This window comes from Phyllopteryx taeniolatus, chromosome 5 (assembly GCF_024500385.1).
Source record: "Phyllopteryx taeniolatus isolate TA_2022b chromosome 5, UOR_Ptae_1.2, whole genome shotgun sequence".
In the NCBI taxonomy this organism is placed as follows: Eukaryota; Metazoa; Chordata; class Actinopteri; order Syngnathiformes; family Syngnathidae; genus Phyllopteryx; species Phyllopteryx taeniolatus.
In genome coordinates, this window is record NC_084506.1 from 8423645 (window position 1) to 8448196 (window position 24552).

The window sequence follows — 24552 nt, forward strand, 5'->3', positions numbered from 1 at the left end:
AACCCATCTATTTTCTGTACAACTTATCCTTACTCGGCTCAAAGGTGAGCTGAAGCCTATCCCGACTGACTTTGGACGAGGGGCGGGGTACACCCTGGAGTGTTTGCCAGCCAACTGCAGGGCACATAGAGACAAATAACCATTGACACTCACAGTGCGTCTTCACACTGCACAGTTGTACTACGTTAGAAGCTTATCGACTGCGACGGTGTCTTCACGACGACCATGGCTAGTCAAGCTGTTGTGACTTTCCACTGTCCGACCTGTTACAACAAAATGAAAGGTGATGGATCTGTGGAACAGAATTTAGATCGATGGATACACCTTTAGGGTTGTCCGAGAGGACCTTTTCCCCAGTGGAGTCGGAGGACATCTGCAGGTTGCACAAGGAGAAACTGAAACTCTTCTGTTTGGACCATCAGGAGTCTGTGTGCCACGTTCGCAAAGATGCGAAAATCCACGCTGGCCACAAGTTCTGTCCCCTCGATGAAGCAGCGCAAGATCACAGAGAGAAACTCCAGAAAGCCCTGCAGGACGTGAAACAAAAACTGATAGATTATATTAAGATTACAGAGAACTGCCATGAACAAGGCGGCACGGTGGCCGACTGGTTAGAGCGTCAGCCTCACAGTTCTGAGGTGCGGGGTTCAATCCCCGTCCCCGCCTGTGTGGAGTTTGCATGTTCTCCCCGTGCCTGCGTGGGTTTTCTCCGGGCACTCCGGTTTCCTCCCACATCCCAAAAACATGCATGAATTGGAGACTCTAAATTGCCCGTAGGCATGACTGTGAGTGCGAATGGTTGTTTGTTCCTATGTACCCTGCGATTGGCTGGCAACCAGTTCAGGGTGTACCCCGCCTCCTGCCCGATGACAGCTGGGATAGGCTCCAGCACGCCCGCGACCCTAGTGAGGAGAAGCGGCTCAGAAAATGGATGGATGGATGCCATGAACAAGCAGAGTACATCAAGGTCCAGGGAGACCAGATTGAAAGCAAGATTAAGAAGTATTTCAAGGAGCTTCGTCACTTCCTGCAGGTTGAGGAGGAGGCCAAGTTGTCTGCTCTGAGGGAGGAAGAGCAGAAGAAGAGTCAGATGATGAAGGAGAAGATTGGGGCTCTCAAAAAAGACACAGTCGTTCTCTCAGATGTGATCAGAACCACAAAGGAGCATCTGACATTTGACCACTTGTCCTTCATGAAGAACTTCCAGGTTGCAATGGCTAAAATCCAAGAGCTGCACGACAAGCCCAAACTGCTCCCAGGAGCTCTGCTGGATGAAGTCAAACATGTGGGCAACCTGAAGTTCACCGTGTGGGAACGAACGAAGGAGATAGTCCCCTTCAGGCCTGTGATTCTGGACCCAAACACGGCCCGCTCAGCACTCAATCTGTCTGACGATCTGACCAGTATGACTGTTACGGTAGGAGAGCAGCGCCCGAAGAATCCAGAGAGGATTCTGTACAAGAACCGTGTGCTTGGTTCTGATTTGGACATCTGAGACGTTGAAGTGGGAGACAACACAGACTGGGAACTGGGGGTACTGGGGGAGTCTTTTACGGGCTGTACAACTTTGAAATGGGGCATTGGATTTCGTGGTGACGAATACAAAATGTTTTCACCACAATATGAATCTTGGAATGAGTCAGTCAAAGTGAAACTGAAGAGGATCCGTGTTCCTCTGGACTGGAACAGAAAAAGACTTTCATTCTCGGAATCTCTTGCAAACACTCACATACGCACAATGCTCATGAGCACTTCAACTTGGAAACTCTCTTTTTCATGTCATCTGAAGAAAGTGTGTCCTTACTTCTACACAAAGGATACAAGTCCTCTGAAAATAATACCACTCACACATTGCATTACAACTCAAAGTGATGAGAAATTAAATCAAATCGAAACTTTATATGTACGTATATATTTTATGGGGGATAATTTATCACAATTCACAATCTTTTGTGAATTTAATTTCAAATAACAGGCTGGCTGCTTTCCTGACAGTTTCGTGCAAACAAAGGCTTGCTTTTATTTTATTTTGTGGTGTTCAATGGTCACTACTGAGTCAGAACGGTTCCATCCAAAATAATTGTAGTTTGTGCTTGTAGGTGTATTGAAAATTAGCAGTGTAATCAAATACAGAGAACACGTGAAATACAGTACATTTGAGAGAAAAAATGAGAAGTTTGTTTCAGTGTTCTGCGGCTACATTTACCATTTCGTGTTTCCTACCTCACCATATGCAAACAAAGCGAGATAATCACATAGAGCAAACACAATCACATTTCACCTTGTGCAATGAAATCCATTTTTGAATTGATAATATTCTTACTTTGTACTTTTGACATTGACTCCAGTTGATTTGTAATGAACTCTAATAGCTTCTGATTCATTAAATAGTGTTTGTCAGGCTTTTAAGACAGGTTGAAAAGCTTTCAAGAATATAACATTAATTCGTACATTAAAAAACTTGAGGTAATCAGAACAATAAGTTCATGAACACACATTGAATATCTTAGAATTTCATATAGGTATTCATCGATTTGTACCACACAAAATAACACAGTCAAGACATTTGTCAAGTTTAACCTTCTGAGATAAATACGTACTCTTATTGTACTCTATTTCTCCCTGTATGAATACACACTTGAACATCTTCTTGACCTGACACTCCCTGGCAAATCTCATTTTTACGATATTAAATCCTTTTTTTCCATTTCAATGTGATATTTATAGTAAATAGATTGCAAAAATGTCACCTGGGAAATATCATTTATACCATGATAAGTGAATCATATTTCAGTGTGACAGTGTGGGCTTAACAAATCCAAGTGTCATTGATTGAAGTCTGTGAACAAAAAGCACAGCTACAGGAAACACGAAATGGACCTTGGACTTTTTGGATGTAGATGCACTGCGTTATTACATTTGAAGCGTGCAGAATGAGACGGCTTATTCCAGAATTCCAGAGGTGGGAGTAGGTCACACTTGTGCAAGCAACTATGATGCAAGCGTTGTAAATAAAAGTAAAGAGAAATAAATCACTGTACCACTAAAATGAGGAGACCTACAATTACGGTCACCGCTCATTGGTTCGTGTTCGAGGCCTCGCTGTGCAGCAGACAGAACAAAAAAACTTCGCTCTTTGGTTGCACGCACTGGGAGCCTCTCCATCTCAAATTCCCGGGCTGAATTTTGGGCCCAGTACGTTCATATCCACTCATAGCCACCATCCATCCATCCATTCATCCTTCCATGGTTGGATGGATACATTATTCATCCTGTGAGGGAAATTAGATTTATTAGCTATGACGAAGTTTTAAAACCTTTCCACATGACTAGGTATTCGTTGTAAAGAGTGAAATGGAAAAAAGATCATGCTTCTCACACGTGCGCTCACGCACACGCTCGTAATTTTGAAACGATGACGATGCTATGTGACTTCATGACCATGGAAAAACTTTTTTATTCCCGGTGACAAGTTTAGCAGCTGCTCTTGGTAATACAATACAGGGTTTAAACAAGTGAAGCAGTGGGTGACTTAGGACAGAAGAGTGAAATATCCAACAAATACAGGATAAAACAGCACTGTCCATTGTCTTCCTTTTGCTTTTTACATGGCTGCTTTTGGGAAGCCATCACGTACATCCAGTGGCCTGTGTTATTTGGCTGTTGGGCAATAAAAAAAATATCCCTGCGATCCATTGAAGTCCATTGGGATCATTTATTCCACTTCTTGCACTGCTAAACTCCTGAAAAAGTTGCTCGACCCACTAGCTCGAAAGTGACCGGGGCTCAAGTCAACCAGCCTTTCTCTCCATGCATTAAAAAAAATAATAATCCTGTGATCTATAACTGGCGGAACGGTGAAGATTGGTTAGAGCGTCTGCCTCACAGTTCTGAGGACCAGGGTTCAATCCCCGGCCCCGCCTGTTTGGAGTTTGCATGTTCTCCCCGTGCCTGCGTGTGTTTTCTCCGGGCACTCCGGTGTCCTCCCACATCCCAAAAACATGCACGGTAGGTTAATTGAAGACTCTAAATTCCCCGTAGGTGTGAATGTGAGTGCGAATGGTTGTTTGTTTATAAGTGCCCTGCGATTGGCTGGTGACCAATAAATTAAAGATAAAAGATAAATTAAGTGACATAATTGAACCCCTCCTTGAGCCGTCATCTTATCGTGGTGAGGGTTGTGTGTGGCAATGATCCTAGGAGCTAAGTTGTCTGGGGCTTCACACCCCTGGTAGTGTCACCCATGGCAAACAGGTCCTAGGTGAAGGACAAGACAAAGCATGGCTCAAAAGACCCCTATGAAGAAGAAAACAAATGAGATGCACGTTTCCCTTGCCGGGACACAGGTCACCGGGGCCCTCCTCTGGAACCAGGCCTGGAGGTAGGGCTCGAAGGTGAGCGCCTGGTGGCCAGGCCTCCACCCATGGGGACAGCCCGTAAGGGTAACGTGGGTCCCCCTTCCCATGGACTCATCATCTGTGGGAGGGGACATAGGGGTCGGGTGTAGTGTGAGCTGGGCAGTGGCCAAAGGCGGGGACCTTGGCGAGCCGATCCCCGGCTACAGAAGCTGGCTCTAGGGATGTGGAATGTCACCTCTCTGGTAGGGAAGGAGCCCGAGTCGGTGTGTGAGGTTGAGAAGTTCCGACTAGATATAGTCGGGCTCGCCTCCACACACGGATTGGGCTCTGGTACCAGTCATCTTGAGAGGGGTTGGACTCTTTTCCACTCTGGAGTTGCCCACGGTGAGAGCAGGTGTGGTTATTCTTATTGACCCCCAACTCGGTGCCGGTACATTGGGGCTCATCCCGGTGGACGAGAGGGTAGCCTCCTTCAGCCTTCGGGCAGAGGGACAGGTCCTGACTGTTGTTTGTGCCTATGCACCAAATAGCAGGTCAGAGTACCGTCTTTGGAGGGGATGCTGGAGAGTGCTCCCGCTGGGGACTCCATCATGTGGGCAATGACAGTGAGACCTGGAAGGGGGTGATTGGGAGGAACGGCCCCCCTGATCAGAACCTGAGTGGTGTTCTGTTATTTGACTTCTGTGCTCATCATGGATTGTCCATTACGAACACCATGTTCAAGCATTAGGGTGTCCAGACGTGCACTTGGCACCAGGACACACTAGGTCGCAGTTTGATGATCGACTTTTTGATCGTGTCATCGGACTTGCGGCCGCATGTCTTGGACACTTGGGTGAAGAGTGGGGCAGAGCTGTCAAGTGATCACCACCTGGTGGTGAGTAAGCGCCGATGGCAGGGGAAGATGCCGGTCTGACCTGGCGTGCCCAAGCGTATTGTGAGGGTCTGCTGGGAACGTCTGGCAGAATCTCCTGTGAGAATGCGTTTCAAATCCCACCTCTGGGAGAACTTCACCCAAGTCTCGGGGGAGGCGGGGGACATTGAGTCTGAGTGGACCATGTTCCGCGCCTCAATTGCCGAGGCGGGCGACCGGAGCTGTGGCCGTAAGGTAGTTGGTCCCTGTCGTGGTGGCAATCCCCGAACCTGTTGATGGACACCGGCGGTGAGGGATGCCGTCAAACTGAAGAAGGAGGCCTATCAGGCCTTTTTGGCCTGTGGGACTTTTTCCACCGACATGCCTTCCCATGAGGAAGCAGAGTCTGGGGTCTCTGAGGCAGGCTCTCCTATATCTGGGGTTGAGGTCACGGAGGTGGTTAGAAAGCTCCTCGGTGGAAGGGCCCCAGGGGTAGATGAGGTTCACCCGGAGTTCGTAAAGGATGTCTTGGTTGACACGCCTCTGCAATATTACGTGGACATCGGGACATTGCCTCTGGATTGGCAGACTGGGGTGGTGGTCCCCCTTTTTAAGAAGGGAGACTGAGGGTGTGTTCCAACAACAGGGGGATCACACTCCTCAGCTTCCCTGGTAAGGTCTATTCAGGGGTGCTGGAGAGGAGGGTCCGTTGGGAAGTCAAATCTCAGATTCAGGAGGAACAGTGTGGTTTTCGTCCTGGCCGTGGAACAGTGGACCAGCTCTAGACCCTCGGCAGGGTCCTCGGGGGTGCATGGGAGTTCACCCAACCAGTCTACATGTGTTTTGTGGACTTGGAGAAGGCGTTCGACCGTGTCCCTCGGGGAGTCCAGTGGGGGGTGCTTCGGGAGTATGGGGTACCGAACCCCCTGTACGGCCATTGTCAGAGTTTGGGCCGCATTGCTGGCAGTAAGTCGGACTCAACAAAGGGTTGGACTCATCAAAGGCTACCCTTTATCACCGATTCTGTTCATAACTTTTATGGACAGAATTTCTAGGCACAGCCAAGGCATAGAGGGGGTCTGGTTTGGTGGCCTCAATATTGCATCTTTGCTTTTTGCAGATGATGTGGTTCTGTTGGCTTCATCAAGCCGTGATCTCCAACTCTCACTGGAGCAGATCGCAGCCGAGTGTGAAGCGGCTGGGATGAGAATCAGCATCTCCAAATCTGAGACCCTGGTCCTCAGTCGGACAAGGGTGGAGTGCCCTCTCCGGGTCGGGGATGAGATCCTGCCCCAAGTGGAGGAGTTCAAGTATCTTGGGGTTCGGTTCACGAGTGAGGGAAGAATGGAACGGGAGATCGACAGGCGGATCGGTGCAGCGTCTGCAGTGATGCGGACTTTGTATCGGTCCATTGTGGTGAAGAAGGAGCTAAGCCGAAAGGCGAAGCTCTCGATTTACCGGTCGATCTACGTTCCTACCCTCACCTATGGTCACGAGTATTCTTTCTCACCACTATATTGAATACTGCTCATTATTGGATGTTTTTCGTGCGCTTGTGCTTGTGGTCTTCACCCTTTTAAATTCTGGCGTTTTCCTGCTATTCCTCCTTGCGTTGCTCCTTCTTTGTTTAGTTCCTGTATGTTTGAATTTTGATCATTGCTATTCCCCCTACTTGTTAGTAGCACTTTATGCTTATTATTAGTATTTTTTTGGGTACTTTGTATATTACTGTTTTCCCTACTCATCAGTAGTGCTTTGTTTATTAGTCTTTTATTTTTGTACTTAATTTCCCTACCCATTATTAGTCGTGCTTTATGACACCAGTTTTCTTATTTTGTACTTTATGTAAACATACTTTACTACAGTACACCTACTAGTTAGTAGCACCCATTGTTTGAACTTCACTTGACTAAAGACTGAGTTACTTTTTCTACGCTCTGTGTATGCTTTGGGGTCAGACCAGTTGCATATCATTACAATTAAAGACATAAAGACAATAACTTTAGTCATGTGACTCATCTATTTATGTATAGAGGCACTTGATGGCAAATAAACATTTTTGATTGAATTTTGTTGTTTTAAGTTTACGTAGTTCCCAAAATTCCCAAATCAATTCAAATTGAAATTTGAATTGCAAATCATTGCTTATTGTTCCAAATATTTTATTCAATTAATTGTGATTAATTAATTACCAAGCCTTGAATTTTTAAATTGAGTGCTGCCACTCATTTTTCATTAGTGCCCCTTTTAAGTAACTACAAAATGCTTATGTAAAAAATTGGCCTTTTTCTTTCTAACAAAAACAAAGTGGTCCTGTTTTCTTTACTTTCTTTCCTGTGGCCTTCAGCTTAGAGGTCAAAGTGCATGGTCGTACACGAAAAAAAACAATCACTAGAGGAGATAAAATTTTCAGTGTTCAGTGGAGCAGATGATGCAAATATTGAGCACGAATGCATGTCATTGACAATTGCTCTGATGTATTGTCTTGTAAATCTCAAACTGTATTGTGCCCTGAAAAAATAAAATAAAATACACTAAAATAAGGCATGGGGTCTGTGTGTACAGTGAATTGTACACATTTAGCGACTCACACACATTTGAGCAGATGCCGTCGACATCCTTCTCATGTGTGGTCCTCCAAGATACAGACCATCAGCTGTGCAATGCACCATATTCTGCTGCCAGGCTAATAAATGGCTTGTGCCAGAGGCTGAGTCAGTCTATTGGTTGCTCATTTGGAGTTTGTCTGGAGGTTGAGTTTAGAACTTTGCATTCTCGCTGCTCTGCTCAGTGACTGGCAAAGTCCTAACTTTATTGATTTCTTTCTTCAGTGCTCTTTGTCAAAATATCCAAGTGCAGCCCTTAAAGACCTCCGCCATTGCTTGACGTCTGCAGCCTCACACGACTCCTCTTATATGACTTGACTGTGGTGCTTTGTTTTTGAAGCAGGTGGGATGATAGGCCGTGTGAGTGGAAAATGATTGGAGAACGCAATCTACACCCTCTGCATCTCTCTCTATTGTTGTTTCCCTCTGTATCTCTCCCTCTTCCTATTCTGACACAGAGAAAATATTGTACAACGACTGGCGTCCCATTGAATCCGTGTTGTGATTCATCGCCCAATTTCAAACTGCCAAGCAGCTAAATTGCACCGGGTCTGCCAAAATTCATCTCAGGAACACGCGGGAGATGTGAAAAATTAAATGTCATGGCGGCACAGTGGAAAACTTTCACCTCTCGTCGGGCAGAATATGCTCGCTTCATTCTGTCCTGATGGATGATAGCCCGGGGCTATACTTAACCTACTTAGTAATGTCATGTACTGCAGAATGTGTTTACTTTTGAAAAATAGCGAGCAAACATAAACTCTATCAGAGCTCGGCATCTCAGCAGTCTTCCACCAAATAAAGTGGCTTTTTATGTTGATGCTGCGATTTATTTCCATTCTCACTATACGTGTGCGGTAGGTCACCCATTAACCAACACTGGAGGTGAAAATGAATATTAGAGAAGGCCTGCATTGTTCTGTATCAGTGAGAGTGATTATGAATGTTTTCACATGGCTACTCTCCTGCTGCCATTTTGAAGTTTTATGAGGGAAAGCGACATGTGGACATGTGAAAAGATAAAGGTACATTATCGAGCGTGAATAAGAGCGAGGGTGAGAGGCAATGGGCAGAAAAAAGCGGAGAAAGGATGTGGTTGGGTGGCAGGGAGAGGATAGGAGGGCTGAGCGATGACTGGCTACTTTAGCAATTAAAATGTGGGGCAAAGACACAGAGGCTCGGTTTGACCGAGAGACTGCACCATTCATCATCCCAGCTGCCATAAAGCAGCAGTAGATGGAATCTTTGATTTGAGCTTCACAGAAACATAAATCAAAATCCAAACCATGGCCTGTCAGGGCCATCGCCAGAATAACCCATCTGAGGGAGAGGGAGAAGGTGGAAGAGAGGAGAGGTAAGGTTGGAGAGAGGAGTTACTTTTCTGGTAGTACACACAGGCACACACATACAGTACGCAACGATAGATAGACACACACCTTCATCCTTCCATATATATTTGAAGTTCATCCGCAGCTGCCTCACAGCGCTGCACAATATCCCAACCCAGGGATCATTGATCAAGTGGCTGGCTCCTGTCAGTGGCCAGTGATGTGCCTGACCTGCCCCGCCCTGCCAACATCCCCCAGCCCCCCCACCCCCTCTCCTCATACCCTCAAATACAAGGCAGAGAACAAGGAAGTGAGGTCATGCCGCATGTACACCCATCCATCTAAATAGCATGACAACGACAGCTAATAAATCATTCATTCATTGTTTAATCTATTGTCCGCCTGGGCAAAAGTCATGCAGCTGATATGAAGACAGATTTACCCCATGCAGGTGGCGCCCGTTGGAGATGCATTTTTACTGTTTTCTTATCATTTGTAATGTGTTCGTAGTAGAGCTTGGAGCAATTCAAACCAATGATGATTTAAATAACATGTAGGATCTTTTATCAAGCTATTGCCCAATTAATTTAAGTCAATTTAGTCATACATTTTATTTTGCTGGAGGCCTCTGTCTTTGGAAATATTCGGATTTACTGGGGTACCCTTGACTGAAAGATCAACGAGGAACTTTACATTGTACTCCCATGCAAATACACGCTGATCACATTTTCACCCGGGAGGGAGCGGAATGACAACTCAAGGTCACAAAAGGTACACTTTAAATGCGACATACAACACCAAAAGGATAAATATTTAGGTTCATCATCCACAGCGATCCATGTTTAATATAGTATAATTAGAGCAAATCTGAGTGAAGGCACCGCTGAGGTAACATCCCTAACATAACCCTATTATGGAGGGTTACGTTTCCCCGGTGCGGAATCATTGTACGACACGTGATGTGCAGCAGCTCGGGACAGGTTAATGAGGCTACATTTGGGATATGCATCTCATTACAGTAGCCAGAGGGAAGGTTACTAAACAACGTTGTTTGCATCTACCTGCGCTTGAAAGATGCATGCTTTAAATGAGACAGAAATGAACAAAAACACAACGGATCAGCACATTGTTGTGCTTTAAACTAAACACACAAAGTACCCAATGTCCAATTCTACAACGAAGAGGTCATGTGCGAGGGTGCCACACAAGCACCATGTCTGACCTGTTGTTAAAGCAACTGTTTCACAGGAGATGAGTCTGATGCACATGATGATTTAGAAGCCATTAAAAGCTATGAGGTAGTGTTGATCTCTCAGACAGCCATCTTCAACTGATGGATGATTGAGCTCGGGACGGGCTGGAAAGTGACAACGGGAGGTCAAGAGAAGGCGTACGTTCATTTATGTGACGCTGTATAGCGGCTCGAAGCGCTGTGTGGCACACTTGTCTGTGCCCGCATGCGGAGCGTGGCATTAGTCAGAGTGTGTAAAGCCCTAGCGGTCAGACGGGAGATGGGTTGAGGGAGATGAATGGGAAGCCGGTTCACTTTATTACTGTCACTCTGCTCTCTCCCAGGCTGCTCCAACCTCCCCACTACCACCCGTCCATTAATCACGTTACGGCCCCCTCTCCCTCCCTCTCTCAATGTCTAGATCTCCTCCTTCCACCTTCCTCCACCATCAATACCGCTTTCAAAACTCTCAATTTCTATTCCCTTCCGGTTTTCATAGCTAATCTGCCTCTCTTTGCTTTGCATTCCCCTAAGGCTGGGCATATAGGTATCAACAGCAGTTGAGGACAGAAACATTGTGAGAGCTGTGACATCAGTCAGTGACATCACTGCCAACCTCCACAGGGCGGGCGTGAAGGTATCACAATCCACTGTTCGAAGAAGACTTGGAGAGAAGAAATATACAAGCCACAGCACAAGATGCAAACCACTCATCGGCAAAAAGAATCGGAAGGCCAGATTGGATTTTGCAAAGAAGTACAGAGATGAGAAAACAAACTTGGAACAAGGTTTTATGGACTGATGAGACCAAGATTAACGTCCACCAAAGGGTTGGAAATTGTATTCAATCATAAATCAATCAACATAATCGGAAGTCCTCCAGAAAGGTGTTTACATTTTGGAGGTTTGAGAAAGGAATCAATTGGACAAATGCTGGTTAAGGCATTGCAACGTTGTATTTTAAGCCACAGGAACTCAATGGACAATAGCAGCATTAATGCTTAATAAATAGTGTTGGGAATGACGATATTGTAAGTAACAGGGTTACTAATGCCATTCTTTCTTTTCAGTAAGGGATAATCTAATGAACTACTGTTTTAAAGGTTACAACACCGATACCATTACCGACAGTGAAATGCGAGACATTATGCATTGGTACCTAAAAATTGTTATTGGACCTGGCTTGTTGAGTCAGGCACAGCAGAACATTTTTTCTAGTTTTAAGACCATCTTCAAGGCGCTAGCTTTATAAGATAGTTTTCAGTATTGCTTACCCCATAGGCAGAATTATTATTTTTTTTTACTCAAAATAAGAAAATCGGGCCAAATTTAAGGAAATGTGTTTTATTTCTAGTCAGATATTTTTTGCAGGTAGAGGACAATTTCACGGTAAGCCAATCAGTGCCAGAGTTCAAGTACTGTTCTTGTCCCCTCAAAGCATCGCAAAGAGTCAAACAAGAGAAGTAGATTCAACATTGGCGAGTCTGGCCTGTGTATTTAAGGATGGGAATAGAGGCGCTACCGGTACTTCAGTGTCACTGATGTAAAAGGCAAGAGCATACATGTAAAGTGTAGATGATGTCCCAGAGAAAGGTAAACACCTTTCTGCATCTGTTGTGAGTGACACTAATCTCATGAAACGTCTTAACAGCACACGGTATATCAGTTTGTGTTGAATTTACATTTAAAGCACTTTGTTGTTGAACTGTTACGGAGAATATTTTGTTGAAAATACCTGAAAGTAAAGTATGTACCAACGTTCTGGAAGCTCTGTGACAATTTTTTTTTTTTTTTTTACACTACACTGAGGTGAAAACACTCGTGAAAAAAAATATTGACTAATATTGACTTACGACCTCAAGTATGTCAATCGGTTGTGGGTTGAAGTCCAATCAATATTAAGTTAAATGAAGTAACTGTCTATGCTGTTCTACTCAATGCAAATGGCCCATGAAACCCACTCAAAAATCGGAATTATTTTACATACAGTATTTGAGGGAAAGTAACTAGCACTGTAACTGTAACTAATCACTTTTTTTCAAGTTATTTGTGCATAACTGCTAATGGATTTGAAGTCATTCAAATGCATTTGGCATTTGAACGAAATTTCTCAGCGTTGAAATGTCATTTTTTCACTAACCGCTTGACATCAACATTTTAGGTAAAGTAAGTTGTTTTGTGTGTAAGTATTATGAGGTAGAACCCTGCCAATAAGCAAATAAGGATTAATAATGGACCGGTTCTTCAACTGTTTAACATGCTTGTCTCATAATTCTGAATGTATTTTTAGACGGTTGTCCCAGTAAAAGGTTAATTATTCTTTTAAACAATTAGTTTACAGTATAGATTTTGTGTTGATTTATTTCCTCCACTTTGCTTTGCATCCATCATTTGAGGCTTTTGAGAAGAGGAGTATTTATTCCTTCACCATCACCAAGTGCTTTGCTGCTCTTGTGTAGATTTGTTGGCTCCCATTAAATATAAAGTTTCTGGCCCTAAACCTGCTCCATATGAAACGTGCCTTGACATAGCTGTTGCAGTGACTTTATAAATACAATGCAAGTGTACAGTACAGTATATCAGGGTGAATAAGAGTGTGCTTTGCTGGTCCATAAACATGCAGACGTAGTTGAGCAGTAGCATTTCCCCTGCAGCGATGCCACCAGCTCTCCCCGTGTCCCAGCAGCTATCAGCCTCGCTGCCGCTCCCATGGGCCACACATCACACACGAGTGCTGTGTTGATGCTTTTGCTACATTCTGGAGGTATATATATTTATATACAACTGCTGCTGCCTCTCTCGGGTACCGGGATGAGCCGCGTGCTCCGCGGGTACCTGGGCGGAGGGAGGGAGGAGGCCCCCATAGGCTGGTTGCGCCGCCGCTCCCCGGTTCCTACCGGTTAATGGGTCGGCAGGGATTTAGGAAGGAGGGTGGAGGTGGACAGAGATGGATGGCTGCTGACAAACTCTCACTGACAACCAGTGAATACAGGGCAGCCTAGCAGAAAGGTCAGAGCAGGGATGGATAAAGGACCGCTTGACTTTCAAAGTTCCACCCTGCTTGGTGCCACACTCTGACGGTGTGCTGAGGGAAATGTTTTCAGCTCGTCACTTGTTTTTCCCACATCCCTTCAATCGCTTAAATCCTTAGACGACTTTACAATAACGCGATACTCTCTCTTTTAAAAAGTCAAGTCAGTACAGTATATGCAAGAGCCCTGACATTCTTATTAAGTATCGCTGGTAAGCTGAGTACTTTCTCGAAGAAGAAGTAATCCAAGTCTCTCTAAATGAACTCATCTGACGTTCACCCCAGGGGCTTGGTTGCTGTGTGTTTGTGTTTGTGTGTAGGTGATGTGTTTATTGACTCCGGCGGAGGAGTGGATAAGAGCAGCGCCTCAGACTGAAGAACACTGATCCAGTCAGATGTCACAGGCCCTCAGAACTGCCTCTAATGGGGCCCGAGGGACTCTCTATCTTTCCCTCCTTCCTCCTCTTCTTCTGTCTCTGCCTGCCTCGCTCGTTCTCTTCGTCTCGCAGTTTATATCAGGCCTCTGCCTTTCTGCTCTGTATTGGGCTACATACAAATACTGCTAAATCGACGATGCGATGTAACGTCAATCAACAGTGTGGCGCCAACAATGATTCACACCATATGCTTGGAGAAGCGCATTCATCCAAGTGACCCCGGAGTGCATCTTACTGTGTTTTTCTGCACACACAAATTGCTAGGAGGAAAAAAAATAAGAGAGGTATTTTTTAAAAGTCAAAGTTGGAAAGACTAAAGTTATACACCACTTCATTTACAGTATGTAACCAAATGTTTTGTACATTTTCTTAGTCTGACATGGGCAGTGGATGTTTAAAAAAAAGTACACTTTGCTCTCTAAGTACAGCCATCACACACTTGCACATAAAGGTTTAGTAGAAATTGTACCGAAAGGTTTAAAAAAAAAAAGGGTTCTTCAAGCTTAAATGCAAATGCATTGTACTTGAAAGTAAATTGGGATTGCACTCTCCGAAATTTTTTTTTACTTTACATGAAAAGTAATACATTTATTGGTTTAAAAAAAAAGTTTAAACCACTGTAACTTTGCTCAGTTTGAATATTAACACTCCACTTGCATATATCCAGGAAAAGAAAAAAATGATATGAAGCGTCCTTTGCTTTGACGATGGGTGTACCATATTAGTCAAGGGCGGATCTTGACTGCGTCCCAATTTTAATGAAGAAAAATGCAATGCTATGGCGTTTGAGATGCGACGGTTTCATACATTCATTGCTAATCGTCCCGCCTGAACTGAATCCGTGTGAAAGTGTCCACACGTATCCGTATTTGATTAGCCTACTTAGCGTGAGCCTCATCATGCGCGATGAGCGAAGACACCGCCCGTCAGCGGCCCGAATAAACGGGAAGGGACAGTTCTCGGCAGGACACCCATTCCTCCCACCGCTCCTAGAATGCCATGCTTCAGCCATGTGTCCATCAACACGGTCGGGAGGCGTCCATTTTTGAGTCCTCACGTCCACTGTCTGAGGCACCCCTGTCTCTTGTACGAATCGTGTGACCTTTTCCCCACGTCAGGTGTCGTGCCCGGTTACGTCAGAGTGGCGGCGCAGTGTCAAAATGTGGTCGTGTTTGCGTCTGTACACTCCGTTAATGGTTTTACCCAAAGAGCACTGCTTTGGAGTGAAACACGATCTGATAGGAGATGACAGCGGTGACACAGGCGGGGCAAGCCAGGCTTTATCCGACGAGGTGGCTCTCGTGTCGCTGGAAGCATCCTATTAAGGAGGGATTATTTAGGGTTCAAGATGAAAACTCAAGAATTTTCTATTGTGTGTGCGCGCGCGCGTGCGTGTGTGTGTTTATGTGGCACGCCCATTATAAGGTAGCACTCGAGAGAGCACATGCAGACCTCGCAACCACTCACATGCTTTGATTTAGTCCCATAGAGACATTCGATGTCTTTTCACTGTCTCATTAGCCCTTTTCTTCTCCTCCATTACTTTTTCTAGGGTGGACAAAGCACATTGTGCTCACACACCATTGCCTTATCACGTTAGAGTTGACTGGGGCTCCAGAGCTAGGGCCCCCCCTCCGTTTAGGCTCCTTTCCCCCCCCCCCCACACACCCACTGCGACTGTGCACTCGCTTGAATAAGGGTCAGTCCAAGTGACCCTCCAGTTCTGACACACTCCACATTTTCCTCAACATTAAACAACAAATTGTGGCATTCGTGTCTGAGGGGCAGTCTTACAGTCCTTCAGTGGACCTTACGCAACGCTGCTGTTAACTGAAAATGGATAACAATTGTGACATTTTGGCTGTTTACGTGACGATGCTTTAACCGACTCTCAAGATGAATGTTCTAGACAACAACACTATTATGGCGTCCTTATAAATGTTGAATTTGATATGCGTTAATCATTCAGTATAGGCATATGTGAATACGACTGCCATTCAGACTGCTGAGAAATGTTCAACAGGCAAATTAAAGGTCAGAAGACAAAGATGTTCAACATTTTCTGCATAACTCTCGATCCCCTTTACAAAGCACATCTGCCATTTCAAAGTGATGACATAGCAGATATACAGCAGTTAAATCGATAATCGGTGTTCGTCTCTTTCCGCCGCCGTGACGTCACACGAGCCAAACAGCCTGTTCATTCGCCGTTGTGTGCTATTGTTCCATGCTGTTGTTCCCGTCCTTGTATATTTGTTGTCACATGATTTAGCAATTTCACGATGGTTTATTGTGTGACATTTGGTTGTGCAAACGGTTCGGGCAAGTGGCAAGGTTTTTATTTTCTTTTTATGCCTCATTTCTCTTTTCGGCATGAATATTTGGTGATCAACAGTATCAAAAGTTGCACTAAAATCCAGCAGAACAAGCATTGGACATTTACGGCAGCGAAATGTCATTCAAGAGCCCGAGAATAGTTGTTTTGGAACCAGCAATACCCAAAATGACCCTTGCTTTTATCTTAATGGAGAACGTAAGACTTTAACTCACACTTTAACCTAGGAAGTAAATTCAACAAAAATGTCTTTCAAATTAAGATGATATACATAAAGCTTCGGTAACTTCCGCACGTCATTTGCGACGAAGGCAACAGACGTCAGTGTTTAACCAGGGAGCGAGGTTAACAGCAGGAATAGTCCTAGGCTTTGGTGACACAATCTCAACAAGAATGGCACAGCGGTGCGAGTAAACCTTCTAACTTGGGCATCAACATCAGCATCAATACTACATTAAAAACTGCAGACCTTTGCGCCAGAAAGCATATGCCATTGCTTTAGTCATTTTTGCATGTTCTTGCAATTTGGCATTGCTTTAACAACGCTGTTGCTTTTGCAAGTCAAACTTTTAAAACATAACTGTTTTAACTAGGTCATTGTACCTTTTGCCAGCTCTGTGTGTCAATGCTTTAATTGTTTTCTGGCCATAATTGTTGCCTCCTATAGTAAGTCTTTTCTTATAGTTAAGTTTCCCCTGCGAAACACAATTTAGGTGTTGTTTTTTTGTTCTGGTGTTTAACTTGTTTGAAAGACCTGTTTGAAGCCTCAAACAGTTGCTGCTAATATGGCAGAACGGCACGGGTGTATTTGATAACCACGGCAGCTCCAGTATGACATCCACAGCCAAACGATGGCTCCCAGCTCTGCAAACAACCACCACACCCTCGATCCATTTTTATTGTATTTGAGCAGCAGTGTTATATTTCCTGGCCTGCCCTTAGCACCACACACACAGGGCACTCCAAACAAAAAATCCATACTATCGACCTGCCAGTGTCACCACAATTACTCTTCCCAAACAGCCATTGAGGACAAATTACATCTGCACTGCCTTTTCACCCGGTCACTATGGCTGAGGAGTAGGCTGCCCCACTCCGCCCACCCCAACACACACCACCAGCTCCTCCTCCTCTCTCCGTACGCCGTGCCTCGATTTGCCACCTAAGTGCAGCGATGAATATGAGGACAACAACTGGGGATTGGAGGTAAAGAGCATCTGAATTTAAGCAAAACACACCGTACACACTCCCAGAACATCCGCTGATATTCAATGCCAGGTGAGCTCTCTTAGTAGTTCCACCCCATGAGATGTAATGCATACATCCAGAAAAATAGCCGACTGATTATGCTTGCCATGCAACCCATAAATATAGCCGAATGTTCTCTTTCTGGTGGCAGCCCCATGCTGTGCACTACATCTTCCTATACTCACTCCCACACGCACACACAAACACATGGTCAGACCTCCAGCAGTGATCAGTCCTTTCGCTACGTGGTGTGAAGAAAACCACTTCCCCCGTCTATGTGCATACAGAAGGCCGACAACGCAGAAAACCCTCCGCTATTGATTTTCTACTCTGTATACACTGCCAAAAGCATTTATTCACTATTGGCAGAGGTGCTGGCAACAACCGGCGTTTAATGCCCCTCAGCTATTACGTTTCTTTGCAAGTAATCTCCGGGAACGCTCTATCTCTCCGACATCAGACAGCGTGATAACATTTTCCTGATGTTATGATGGCCCAGGAGGACATTTAAATGATTTCTGGTGCAGGTGGTGTATACCGGCTTGTCTGCACTTGATTCTTTTTTTTTTTTAGATGGTGTGCGGGTCCCCTTTTTGAATCAGGATCATCAGTCACCACCTACACGTACACAAAAGCACATGCACACAAACAGAAGCATTTCGACACACATTGTCATTGTCGTAAAGAATGACAGGGTCTAACATTGTTCTAACTGTAATGGCTGCTGTGCAATTTCCACTGCATTTCTCTTCTTGTGCTCGACGCCCGATCATGTTACTGAACTTGTTTCTGAAGATTAAAAGGTGATTCTCTCCACTGTCAAAACATACAAATCTACAAAATCGATGTTAGGAAATTAATCCTATTATTTTCTATTAATACAGATGGAAAATATGCTGATAATTTGCATAGGCAGACATTGTTTCCTTTTTATTTTGTGAATGAATCTGACTTTGACTCTGAACTTCCTACCTATTCTTTAGATTTGATAAGATACATTACATGCTATTGGTAGGACAACGAACTGCTGGAAGATAAAGAAACATTGCTAGAAAAAATACGATAAAATTACATGAATATGTCCATTTTCTGTACCGCTTGTCCTCATAAATGTCACGGGTTAGAAAAGCCACACTAGCACAGGGAATACATGCAAGGAAAAACAAGCAGTGTGATTTGAATATAAAACACTTATTCCTTAACAAGCGAGTGCAACTTGATTTAAGTACAGATGTATGTACCTGTTTTCAAAACATGCAACACATAAAATTACAAGTACAGTAAACACGTAAGTTAGACCCTTAAGGCTTCTTTATACTCGCACGGACGACGACCGCGCTGACGTCATAGTTTGCCTTTATACTCGAGCGCAACGTTAGTTCGCTTTGGCTACGGTCTTTTCACGCCGTAATCCAACTCATAAGGTCCTGACGACGGTATGTAAAATGGAGTGGGGTTCCCAAGTGAAAATATACACAAATTCAACAAAAAGAGCGCAAAAAGAGTGTGGCGTGACAAGACGGCCATTCACTGGCTGGAGCAGCATCACTGCTGTGAGGAAGGATCGACACTGTCTGAAATGTTGATGCATCTGATACCAGAAGATCCATCCTCAAAAATAAATGTTGATACTTTTGATACTGCCATAGTCATTTGAGGGACTGTATTTGCAGGCCTGTATCACAAAAGAAATTGCTGTTATTGAGCTTTAGCAGAAGGAGCACATAGCGGCACAATCTCAGTGCAGCAAAAGCCATTCAATGCGAATCGCACGCGAGCACCAGCTGAATCGATTTGGGGGATCCGCTGAATCGGTATTGAATTTCGGGGCAGAGAATTGGAATGAATTGATGAATCGATATTTTTACCCACCACCTAATTCACATACTTTCTGACTGGAAGATTAGGAACCATTTTAGAATAACACCTAAGGTCAGGGCCAACCAACATTAATTAATACAATTGAAAAACAATATTTACAACAAATGAATAATAATGCAATACAATTCCGTAAAGAGAGAAATATTGGCCCTTGCTGTATTAGACATGCCATAAATCATTTGGAATGGAAAAAAGTCACTCGTTGTGTTTCGGGCCTGTAAAGTGTCATGGATGACAGAAACAAAACACACATTTTTGCATGTCTCGGGCAAAATAGCAATAAGAATGTATCCAAATAAATTCACAAACTTGCAATTAACTTGACAACATACTACGCTCCCGCTTTGGATCCCACATTCATGCACAAATCTGTGTTATAACATTAAAAAGGCCCACCTATCTGACAGTGTGTGTGTGTGTGTGTGTGTGTGTGTGTGTGTGTGTGTGTGTATGTGCGAGTGAGTAAAGCATTCATGCATCTGCAAGTGTGTACTTGTATGATATATGGTGATCAGTCACAGGAGGGGTTTTTACTGCGTGATTATTTCTGCTGTGACACTAACGAGCTTTGGCTGCAGATCCACTGCAGACCAATTACACAGGAGTGGAGGCTGCTTGCTTATTACAGTCAGATAATCAGCAGGTTTTACCCTGCGTGTTACAACTCCTGCTGCACACATGAGCATTTGATTTTTGCAGAATATGCACGGCTGAGAGTCTGCGACATTTTTACATTCATTACTCCCTCGTGTGCATAATGCGGCCCTTTTAAATGGAAAAGTAACCGGTGCCAGATGCAGTCCTCTCTATATCAGGGGCGAGTCTAGCTTTCTGATTTATCACTCCTGCATTGTCTCAATTGTATCTTGGGTGCACCAATATGCCACCTCTGCACATATCAGATTGCGTCCGTGCTCAGTATGAAGGATTTGTGACTGCAGGGGAAGCTCACAAACAAGGACAAGACACATCCAAATCTCTCCCTGCTCACTTTTTGTTTTTTTCCATACGCCAGTGTCAGCACTTTCCACTGAGAGTTAAAGTTGGGGAAGAGAAACCTTTTGATGTTAATGTGGGTGTTTGCGCATGATACACTCTAATCATTTTCATTATTTCCTCTAATTACCTGAAAACCAGCTAATGAAATCCTCAGGAATCCTATCATGTTATGTATGTGCTCATGTCCTCGCCCGTTTGGCACGGCTGCCATTAATTTCCCCATAAACAAATACAATTAGCATAAAATGTTTCATTACAGGCTCGTGGTCCTGGTTTGAAGCGTGCAAAAAAAAAAAAACAAAAAAAAAACACACTATGTATCTTTTTTTTTGCATCCCCCGTGCACAACGGAATGAGCACAATTTAGAAAAATATGTAATGTTGGCTGTCCTCGGGGGCGGACCAGCACGCATGTTTCCACACCTTTTTGTTTGTATTTGGTTTGAAGGTTTTTTTGTTTTTTTGTTTTTTTTTCCACAAACATCCCTTCCAAGGTCGACTGCAGAAGTGGTACAATAGGTTCGGGCCTAGGTGGACTGATGATGAATGTGTACTTTTCATGACAACAAAAGCATAATGACCTTATTCTATAATGAATGGATTCATCATTAAAACTCTCTGGCCTGAGGCAAAGTCTTTTTTTGCATATTCTGATGTCACCTCCTCTCACATGCATTTGTAGTGTACGCCTCGCGTACTGTGCTTGTGTAGGTGAGTGTGTGGTATGTCTCACAGTGCTTGCATTTACGTTGGTTCAAGTGTGTGTTTGTGTGTGTTCGGCGGCCTGTGCGGTGCAGCATCAATCCTGACAGAGCTAAATACTAACACTAAAACAAAACAAACAAAGAAAAAAAAGAAAAAAAGAAGCTAAACATGCTTGCTCCAGGACACTTGTTTTCAGTCACACTTTATTTACGCGTTGATTGCCAAGAATGTGCACAACGCGAACAAGGAGTTTGCCCTGGTGCGTCAGACTCGATACATCAGGAACAGGAATTAAAGAATGAGGTTCAGAAAATAAGAAAGTTATGAAGTCATAATCTAAATCTGATGATGATGAGAGTAATGACAAGAGTAATACATATCACGTGAAACAACCCTGAGTGGATATGCACGATAGAGAATTTGTATTGAAATCCTTTTTGAGTTTGCATTCAGAAGCGGTCCTGCTCATGTGCTGGGTTGCGGATGACGCCCACTGAAGATGGGAAGTAACTGCTTTTGTGCTAGGATGGAATCCAACCTTCGAGATTAAACCAGAACAGTCATAGTTTCAACTTGAAACTCATGGTCACTTGGTGCGTACAGTTAGGTCCTGAGGTATTTGGACTGTGACAGAGTTTTTATGATTTGGTCTTTATACGGCATCAGAATGATTTGAACTGATGCTGATTATTAAATGTATTTTTTTCCCCTCCATTTCACCAGATGAATAAATATTGATTTTGATCTGCTTCAGAAGATCCACGTGGCACAATTGTGTGCTGTTGCATTGCGTTTTTGTATAGCGTTGAATGGTTCATAATTGTCTATAATTCCAATGCGATAAAGTTATTGTAGTTAACAAAAACGAACGAAACAAGGCAGATAAAAATGGAAAAAAACCTTTTCATTAATAAAACAAAATAAAAGCGGGTGTTTATTTTCTGTTTACAGAAGTAATTAAAACAAACTAATTATGAAAATGGTATTAATTTTTGTCTTTGTCAATGAATTTCATCTGCCTGCCTTTTCCACAATCTAATTCACCAACATCACATTTCACCAACGGTCTACCTACCGTGCTAGACTTAGACGTGGTCCCACCAGGTGTAAGTTTAGATCGACTTTCGGCCACCAAATTGTCACGTGCGCCGAATGCAAGTTAAAGGACACACCCTTGTTATGCCGGTACGCCCGCAAGGTGCAGCCGGTCTGCCAAATTGGTAAACACACTCAGCGAGTACTGCGCTTGCATGAAAAGCAAGATGTGGCGTCTATGAAAATAGAGCCCCTGGTCGTGAACTGCAGCTCAACAAGCCTCACTGACACCGTGTAACGTAAACATTACTAGCTACCTAATTTGATATAGCCTACCGTCGCTAGTTAGAACGTATTGTGTTTTTAGTGGTTCTAGCCTGATGTTGGTCTGACTAAATACGGTGAGGAAAGTTGAAAAACAATTCATGTTCAATTGCAAGAGAGTAATAGCCAACAACAAATAATTCCTGTTCACACACACAGGCAGGCAGGCACGCACCCATGCACGCATACAAAAACACAGTTTTTTCCTCTTTCTTTTCCTCTTTTCGCTCACACCTGTGTGCACACACAAGCAAACACACACCTTTTCTCCCAGTTAGGATTGCAGGAGAGACAATCCTTTGTATTTTGTCTAACCTTGAAAGCAGTATTATGCACTGCACATTTTGTGGACTCCAATACAACACCTGTATTTGATTTGTGGATGCTTGTACATCTGTTTGTTATTAGTAAGGTAATACATTTTATTTAAATGCAATCTTTTGTTGAGTTTTTATCACACAGTACTATTTTTAATCTTGCACCTGACAAATACCCCATATTAAAATAAAAACTAATAAAAACTAAGAATTTTCCACACACACATTTTCCACTATTAAAAACTAGCAAGCCCACTAAAAACTAATTCAAACTAATTGAATTTAAAAGCAAAAGTTAAACTGAAATCAAAACAAATGAATGAAAAATGCCAATCTATTATAACCCTCTAGTCGTGGTATTACGAGGTGGATTAAGTTGGGTAAGTCCACAATGAAGGCCCAGGTACCAAATGCAGGGCCTGCCACTGCATTCAAGAAATATGGCATTCACCATTTAGGAACGCCACTCAGCTGACATCCAGTAAATATAACTATCATTTGCAATAGAGTTATACATTGAGTTTGGAGTGCATCAATTTACGTGCCATCATTCAGTTGATGTTTTTGCTTCGTGTCACGAGTCAAAATTGGAGGCGAAGGCCGCAACATCCGCCCAGCATCCTGCATACAGCTCACAATTTAAAGGACCGTTAGCGTCCAAATGGCCTACATTTCACAAACAACCTCTCTTTATGTACTGTATTTTATTGCTCAAGAAAATGAAACTGGCAGTCATTTCCAAAGAGATGAATCCATTTCGGAGCAATTTGTAAATCACAATCAATGTGCGTCAAATTTAATGTTATTGGCAAAAAATAAAATGTATGCACAGACAGACAACTAACTTGCCCGAGGCCTGACCGGACACTGACACTTGTTACTTCTGTCGGCAGTCACGTCAGAAGTAAACACAAATAGTAGTTATACCAGTTATACCAGTGCCGTAATACAGTCCATGTTAGACCAGACCATGTTAAGCACACGATGTGGTATTTTGTGAGTCATGGGCTGGTCCTTTCCTTCTGAAAAAGTATTACTTTTCAGTCTGTTACGCACGAAATTCTTTCATCTGTCCACAAAATCTGATTCCAGAACATTTGAGGCTAATCGATTGCTAACCTATCATCTGTGACAGATCTATGATCTGTCAGTTTTGATGGTGGGTAGGCCATTGGGTTATCGTTTGCAGTGGTAAAGTAAATAAATGATTAATGAATACAGTTGCGCTCAAGTCTGTGTGATGCGGTGCCTTTGTAGACTGCTCTAACTTTATTGTTTAACTAATAACTCTCTGACAGTGGCAATCAAACATTATTATTATGAACTTCTTAAAGGGTGCAATTGGAACTATAGACGATGACTGTTGTTTTCCTCCACTGCTACTTCCACTTCTCTAACAAGAGACATTTAATGGCTGCACAGATAGATTGACAGTGGTCGATTATTGGAGTCTCTCTGTACTTTATTGATCCCCGGACAAGATTAGTAGCTTTGTGTGGGTTGCCGTCCTGCAGGTCGTGTAACATGCTCTAACCCTGCCATGGATGCAAATGGCACATACATCTCCTCAACCTCTCCATACGTCACCTGTCAGACAACCAACACAGAATCGGGGTCACACTGTGGTTTAGGATAAACGCACATGCTCACACTGCCTTCGTGTTTTCTTTAAATGGCATCAATGTTTGCATCCTCCTCTTATAAGAAAGAACTGAACCAAATCTGCCCTTCTTATTCACAGAAGAAGAAGCCACAGCGAGCTCAAGGTGTGTCGGTGGGGGGGGGGTTGAAAATGGTGAGCTCGCCCTCTTGTCTGCAGTCAGGTGAGATGACAGGAGATTGCTGCTTGGTGGCTCTGCGGGAC

The 24552-nt window shown here is 43.7% G+C and overlaps 1 pseudogene; it reads left to right on the top strand.

Moving 5' to 3' along the window:
• The first annotated feature begins 314 nt into the window (after positions 1–314).
• Positions 315–13783, top strand: LOC133477728 (E3 ubiquitin-protein ligase TRIM35-like; annotated as a pseudogene).
• The last annotated feature ends 10769 nt before the right edge of the window (positions 13784–24552 follow it).